The sequence below is a fragment of the Notamacropus eugenii genome, chromosome 2 (genome assembly GCF_028372415.1).
Source record: "Notamacropus eugenii isolate mMacEug1 chromosome 2, mMacEug1.pri_v2, whole genome shotgun sequence".
NCBI lineage: Eukaryota > Metazoa > Chordata > Mammalia > Diprotodontia > Macropodidae > Notamacropus > Notamacropus eugenii.
The window spans coordinates 384,170,523-384,176,642 of record NC_092873.1 but is presented as its reverse complement, the minus strand read 5'-3'; positions in this window follow the sequence as shown (position 1 = coordinate 384,176,642).

Below are 6,120 nucleotides of genomic sequence, written 5' to 3'. Positions count from 1 at the left end.
ATCACTCAGCATCAGTTCATATAAGTCTTTCCAGATTTTTCTGAAGTTTGCCTGTTCATTATTTCTTATAGCACAATAGTATTACATTACATTCATATACCACAACTTGTCCAACCATTCCCCAATTGATGGGCATCCCCTCAGTTTCCAATCTTGGCCAATACAAAAAGAGCTACTATAAGTATTTTTATACATGTGGGTCTTTCCCCATTTTTATGATCTCTTTAGGATACAACCCTAGAAGCGGTATTGCTGGGTCAAAGGGTATGCACATTTTTGTAGTCCTTTGGGCATTGTTCCAAATTGCTTTCCAGGGCAGTTGGATCACAGCTCCATCAACAGTGTATTAGTGTTCCAGCTCTCTCACATGTCCTCCAACATTTATCATTCTTCTGTTTTGTCATGTTAGCCAATCTGATAGGTCTGATGTGTTACCTCAAAGTTATCTTAATTTGCATTTCTCTGATCAATAGTGATTTAGAACTATGAAAACTGGAAAATATTGTATTGGAAACTGGGCATAGACTAGTGCCTGACACTGTATACCAAAATAAAATCCAAATGGGTACATGATCTAGGTATGAAGACTGATATTATAAACAAATTAGAGGAGAAAGGAATAGTTTGTCAGATTTATGGAGAATGGAGCAATTTGTGACCAAACAAGAGATAGAGGACATTATAAAATGCAAAATGGATAACTTTGATTACATAAAATTGAAAAGATTTTATACAAATAAAGCCAATGCAACCAAGATTAGGAGGGAAGCAGGAAACTGGGAAAGAATTTTTACAACTAGTGTTTGTGATAAAGGCTTCATTTCTGAGTCAAATTTAAAAGAATACAAGTCATTTCCCAATTGATAAATGGTCAAAGGATATGAATAGGCCGTTTTCAGAGGAAGAAATTAAAACTATTTACAGTCATATGAAAAAATGTTCTAAATCACTATTGATTAGAGACAGACAAATCAAAACAACTCTGAGGTACCACATCACACCTATCAGATTGGTTAACATGATAAAACAGGAAAATGATAAATGTATGATATATAAATCTTTACACAATTGACCTCCAAAGGTTTCTAGTGAGAAATTGTGGCTTTGAGTATATTAAGTTGTCAATATTAGGTTAAGGATTTTGTATATAAAATTGTCTTAATAATTGTAAAAAAAAGTGAAATTATTTTCTTATTTTGAAGCATCTGTTTTAAAAGACAGAGGGATTCATTTTACACTTCAGAACCTTATGATTTCTTTTGAAAGATTCTTCCTCCAATTTGTTGTCCATATCAGGTACAGGTGGTGGTAAGTCAATATATACAAATTGTAATTCTTTGAAATTTCAGGTTTAGAAAACCAAATTTAAGACATCACACTAAATTGTATTAAGTCTTGTTCCTGGCACATTTTAGTAGAATTACCTAGGAATTTCTGCAAGTGACTTAGAACCACAGAAGCAGAGCACCCTTCAGAACTGTCCTAAGAATGAAGTTTTTTCTAGAATGTCCAAGAGAAGATATTTCCAAGGCCTGGAACATAAGGTGCTAATTAAATCAATATTGGGAGTGAATTACTAGGATAGAGGAGATTTGATATTTAATAGTGATGATAATCATTATATTGCTTTGACCTTTTGTTTCATGGGTTGTATGTTCTCTTAGTTTTCTTGGTTACATTGGTAAATCTCCTCTTTCAAAATTATAATAAATAATTTAATTATTTTCTAACTCTAAAAAAAATCTTTAATAATTTGGCATGGCATTGAATAAGTAAGTTAATATATATAGTCTTACCATTTTCATTATATTGACTTAGTCCATCTATGAAACATAATATTTCTCCTATTATTTAGATCTGTATTCTCATAAAGTATTTTGTGGTTGTATTCATATAGTTATTATTCATATCTTGGTGAATAGATATTCCAGTACTTTTTATGTTGTATAGTATTTGAAATAGAATTCCTCTTTTTGCTAGGATTTGTTGGCAATATATAGATATTCTTATGGTTCATATAGATTTATTTAATATCTAGTAATTTTGCTATGAAACATTTTGTTGATTTTATTTGACTTTGTAAAGTTTTTAAAGTAAACTATAATACCTACAAAAAGATAATTTTGCTACTTCTTTGCTTATGCTTATTCCCTTAATTTCTTGGTCTTGACTCATTGCCGTCACTAGTATTTCTAATGCTATTTCAAATAATAGTGGTGATGATCCTTGCTTTGCTTAATTTGTTGGAAAGAACTCTATCGTTATCATTATAAATTTATAACAAATCATAAACTCTTGTTACTAATATGGTATGTTATATTGCTAATTTTTTTCTAATATTGAATTAAATCTGTATTTCTGCTATGAATCTGGCTTATTTTTCATGTACGATCTCTGTGATAGTTTGCTCTAGTTACTTTTCTATTATTTTATTTAGAATTCTTGCATCAGTCATTATTAATGATTTGTCTGTCATTTTGTTTCCCTGTTTTTACTCTTACTCATTTAGACATCAAGATCATACGGGCACCACAAAAGAAATTTTTAGGACTTGTCTTTTCCTTCTTTTTTTTTCCCAAAGATTTTATGTAATGAGATTGAGATACTTTAAATAGTTAACAGAATTTCTTTGTCAACACATTTGGTCCCCGGTTATTTTTTCTTGTTGGAGCACATGTATATTGTTTAATTTCTTTTTTCTTGCATTAGATTGTTTAAATTTGGTATTTATTTTTCTGTTAGTCTGAACATTTTATATTCTTGTAAATTTTCATCCATTTCATTTAGGTTGTCAATTTTATTTGCATATAATTGGGCAAAATATATTAGGATAATTCCTTTGTTTCTTCTTCATTTGATTTTTTGTGACTGGTAATTTGGATATTTCCTTTTAAAAAAACCCAATTAGTTAATGGCATTTAGTTGAGTCTTATAAATTTTTTTCTTTTCTAGTTTCTTTTCAGTTTCATGACCAATTAATTGATCTGTTATTTTGTTTTAGCTGATGAAAGTTTTGAAAGACAAAAATTTACTAAGGACTGCTTGCTTGCCTCCTAAAGCTTTTAGTATTTTATCTTTTCCTTTTATTTGATGAAATATCACACATAAATTAGAAGTTCTTACCCATTTTTCTTCTTTAAAACTCTTCTTCACTATCCATCCTTCAAAGTTTGATTTTGTGTGACTAATCCCTCCCAGAAAATACCTTTATTTTTAATAATTAATTAATAATATTATTAATTATTAATTTCCCTTCTAAGTCTTTCCTCCAGAGCTCTTATTTATTTTTCAATTCTTTTCTTTACTAGGCTTATGGCACTTATAAACTCATTTAAATTCTTGCAAATAATTGGTTTATTTCTTCAAAAAAGTTATAGTTGACTTTGTGGCCAAACTCCATTTTTCTGTGAGGTTTTCTTTGTGTATGTTTTGATGTTAGTATCTTCTTTTAGGTTTGTGCCTTGACAGTCCTGACTCTATTTGGCCCTCTAGTGCAAATATTTTTGTTTGATTCTGATTTTTCCAGCCTTTTTTCTGAACTGAGACTTTTTATTAAGACCAGACTCTGTGTACCTGTATAGAGAGTATTAGAAATGTTATGGTCCTGATACGTATTATCGTACTCTCCGAATATTCGGTATTCTATTCTTCAAATATTTCAAGGGTAATTGAAGTCAAGGAGCAGAAGATTTTCTACAAGTCCTAAATGATCCTATCTAGGACATGGTTTAATAATTATCCTCCTGGTCTGTACCCCAGTTTGGGTCTTGGCCAAGGAGGGGAAACCTGTGGCATTGAGGTCACATGTGGCCTTCTAGGTCCTTGGGCACAGCTTTTTGACTGAGTTGAAGTTTTACAGAACAATTTCAGGGGATTTGGGAAGTATTCTGTGAAGTCTGAATTCAGTCAAAAGTTCACACTTTAGGGCCTAGAGAGCCACATGTGGCCTTGAGGCTGCAGGTTCCCCACTCCTGTCCTTGGCAATATAATTACATGAAAGTTCTAGTTCCAGTATACAGTTGCTGGATCCAGCCACTGTTATCCCACTGGAGGTTCTTCAGGTTCAGAGCCACAAAGTTTTAGGCCCACTGCCTAGTCTACTCTTTCTGCCTTAATCCCTCACCCACTGACCCAATTCTTGATCCTTCTTCAGGGTCTGAGTGATGTAGTTACAAGTCCTCCCCCCAATCAATTGTCTTGGGGATGTTTTGATGATCTTGGTCTGGAAAAATAACCCAATGTGACTTCTCCTTGGATCTTCCAATCACGATATAGGCTATGGCTTTGCTTTAATCCTTGTTGGAATACTTGGGAGATAGATTTATGTTGTCGTGCATTCTTTTACTCCACCATGTTCCATGCTCTCCTTAGGGAAGGTAGGTGGTGCAGTAGGTAGAGTAAATGGGCTTGTAACCAATAAGAACTGAGTTCAAATCCTAACTCATGTACTTACTCACTGTGTAACCCTAGCACTTAACCTCAGTTTCCTCATCTTAAAAATGGAAATAGTAACAGCAATTCCCTCAGAAGATCTCTACCAATTCCTTTTTATTTCAGCCTAAGAAATAGTATGGTATATGGTAGTGTACAGCTGTAGTCATGGAGTTCGGAGCTTTGGTTAAAGTCCAAAATAAGATGTTTACCAGTTCTATGACACAGGACAAAACATTTCACATTTTTGCAGTTCACTTGCCTCATCTGAAAAAAAAAATTGATGATTCAATGATCCCTAAATTTCTTTTCACCTAAATTCAATAAAAAATTTATTGTTTGTTGTGTCTGCCAATCACTTTGCTAGGCACTTTCTTCTCTATGGTCTGGGCTCAAATACGGGCATAGCCACCTGCTAGTTATAAAAAGCTGAGTATGATGTTACTTTCCTTGGACCTCAGGATCCTAAACTATGAAGCATATGAATGATGTTTCCAATGCATGCGCCACAGGATTATTGTGATTAAGTACCTTCTAAAGTTTAAAATATAGTAAAATGTGTTAGTGTAGTAAAATGCAATAGTAAAGTGTGTTAGCACTGTGATATGTGCTTTACAAATATAATCTCATTTGATCCTCACAATCCTGGGAGGGAATGTCCCTTACTATCCCCATTTTTTTATAGTTAAGAAAAAGGAGACAATTAGAAGTCAAGCTTCTCAGGATCAAATAGCTAGTGACTGAGGACAGATATTGCCCTTGAGAGTAATATAGAAATTAGGAGGAGGGAGAGTTTTGAGGAAAGATTAATCAATTTGATTTTGGAAATTTTGAATTTAAGGTGTTGATAGGACATGGAGATTGTGACGTGCAAGAGGCAATTGGAGATGCAAGATTGGAAGTTAGCAGAGAAGTAAGGCCTTGATAAGTAGATCTGTGATCAGCAGCATGAAGAAGATAATTTAATCTATGTGAATTGATGAAATCACAGAGAATAGTTTAGAGAGAAGAGAAGAGAATCCAGGACAGAACCTTGGCGGCAAACGATGGCAAATGGGCATGATCTAGATGAAGATCCAGCAAAAGAGACGGCGAGGGATCACTCAGATAGTGAGGGGGAGATTCCAGAGGTTCCCAAACTTATTTGGCCTACAGCACCCTTTTAAAAAAAACAAAACAAAACATAGAACTTAGCATCCCCCTGAAAGCTACTTTCTTTAACCCTTTAATTACTTTTTTGAAATTTGTATCGTTTCATACACACACACACACACACATACGCATATATATTTAAATATTGCATCTTAAATTTATTAATTTATTGTAAATTTGTGAATTTTTACCTGCATTGAAATTTTGATGATGCAATACTATATAATATTGTATTGTAAACAAGTTGATACAAGTTGGACTTCCCAATGATGCCACATATTTGTCTGCCAACACTTGCTTGTCAGTAGACTTGACCACTAATTAGTTATAACTTGCATTTAGTTTGTTTATTTGAAAAATAATGTAATAACTATGACTTTAATGCTGTAAACACAACATGAAATGTATAAATGGTTTCAAAATGTTCCTCTCTTCTTATGCTTTCACCACCCCCTTAGTTTTACTCAATGCCCCACAATTGCACCTAAGGCTACTGCTGCCTCTCCTGGATGGTTCCAGCACCCCCAAAGGAGTGGT